Genomic DNA, 2,325 nt, shown 5'->3' with positions numbered 1-2,325 from the left:
GCACATCCTTCTGGACAGATTTGTTATTTTTGACAGTTTGTAGTATATTCAGTATTCTTTATGAACACCACAATTTTTTCTTACCATTTTATTTTTATTTTTTAAAAATTTTCTACTAGTTTATTTACAAAATTCAAATACAAATTTGAACAAATTCTTTTAATTTCCCACAACCCCCAACCAACAAATTGTACGACCCAATGATTAATCCTCCCATGTCCCTACACATCCTCATCCCTCTACTTCCAGCCTCTCCCACCTTCCTGGATCCGTATACTCATTATACAATAACAGTTTTATATAATATTTATCCTTATGGGACTGAGTTAGTTCACTCCGCAATTTAAAGGCACCCACTATTCTTTGGTAATCATGATTCTTTGTCCAACTTTCACATGTACCCAAAGCAATTAAAAAATGTCATATTTTGGGGTAAGCGTACCTTAGTCTTTAAATTTATACCCTTTGTATTGAAAATATTCTAAAGTTATCTTTGAGCTAAGACTTGCTCAATGTAACGTAGCTTTTTTCCCCTTTATTATTTTTGTGTGAGTGTACCATCAAATCAGATCTGACTGGTACAAGAGGAGATTGCCCCTCCTTCCCCAGCAGAGCATCTGGTGGATTCGAACCCTACGCCTCTGGGATTGTAATTGCAGCTCCTTGCCACTAGGCCACCAAAGCTCCACTTGTAATGTATCTTTTGATTTCTTGACACGGATACTGTGCTCTAGTGAAGTGAAGGCCATCTGCATGCCCGTTTATGGCAACACCACGGACGTACATTGGTGCTTCTGAAGGAGCAAAATCAGGGCTTCTTCTTCACTCTTGCAACACTCCACTGTTCTTAATATTCCTCTGTTGTTCTGTGAGACATTTCTGGAGAGTCAGCGGAACCTACTTTTCCAATTGCTCCAAGAATCTATAAACTTCCAATTTCACTTGGTAAACATCATCCTCATTAAAAGGTTTGGTGTGATTTCTGTTGCTTGATTGAATCCTAACAGATGTTGAAATCTGGAAGAGCAGGTCAATGTCACATGCTTAAAGTCATCACATAGCTCTGGTTATTTATTTAATCTGATCTCAACTTCAAGGTTGTCCCCTTCTAGTATTCACTTCATGACTTTCTCCTTCCCTGCTTTGACTTATTCCATTTCACCATATTGGAATGTCCTTCCATTTTCCATTTAAGTCTTAGCTAAATGCCATCTCCCTACTGCAACCTATTTTCCATTTTTTTAGGGGGAAATGAGATATTTGTACTTAGATATTTCTAGTCATTGGACCTTGAATGCACAACTATTTAGAGGACGTAGAGATAAGAAGTAGATGTTCCTACTTTCAAAGGGCTTTTCATCTCCTGTGGGAGTTAGATGAGTAAACAAAGGAACAGAGACACACACATTCTTGAGCATATTTATATATATCTTTGAGGCTGACATAGTGGTGGTAGTAATAAAAGTCAGCTAAAGTGATTTCATATGACTTATATGAGTGAAATTATTTATAGTGAAATGCTCACGGCAATACTTGATGTCACAAAGGAAACACTATCAGCCTCACTTGGTGAATTCAAAGTCCATGTTATTATTTCACCAGCAATGGACAATGATTTACCTACTGTTTTGATTCCTGAGAGCCATTATCATTTCTTGTGAGGGGGAAAAAGAATACATTCTGATTCTCTTCTTTCTACATGGATTGTGATATTCCTTAATTTCTTCCAGAAGACAATTTACAAAGGTCAATTTCCATGCCTTTTTAAATGTATCTAGTTAATTCCAGGATTACAGTCCCATCCCCAGCTAAGGATGAGAAAAGATAATAAATTTGGATTCTTTCTTACTATCTCTGTTTAGTGAAAATGTGTGTATATTCACAAAATATTTACACTGAGGCTTTGCTGAAAGAAACCAGCAAAAAAGGAAGCAGTGGAAGTAGATCATTATTTTTTAATTCTCCTTCTTGTCTGGCAAGGAACATGGCTACCTGCCAGAGAGAACCAATGTCAGAAACCCACACAATTTAGATCCACTTAAAGTCTGATTTATTTAGGATTTCCACTGTACTCAGTTAATAATCTTCAGAGCTTGGATCATTTTTTAAATTTTTTTGTTGAATCATTTTCATTGCTTCTTTTTGGACAACAAGCCCTTAATCTGGAACCAGAACTCCCAGGAACAGCGTAGCTCTGGCTTTTCGTTCACGGGTGAAGATTTTTTTATTTTTATTTTTGATATTGAGAAGTAGTCCACATTGAAGGCTGTAGTCATTGATGTTCTGCAGTAAATGCTTTAAGTCTTCTTACATTCTTTATATATA

This window comes from Elephantulus edwardii, unplaced genomic scaffold, assembly GCF_000299155.1.
Source record: "Elephantulus edwardii isolate Elephantulus edwardi_28Jun2011 unplaced genomic scaffold, EleEdw1.0 scaffold00572, whole genome shotgun sequence".
Classification (NCBI taxonomy): Eukaryota; Metazoa; Chordata; class Mammalia; order Macroscelidea; family Macroscelididae; genus Elephantulus; species Elephantulus edwardii.
Note: the sequence above shows the minus strand (reverse complement) of the source record.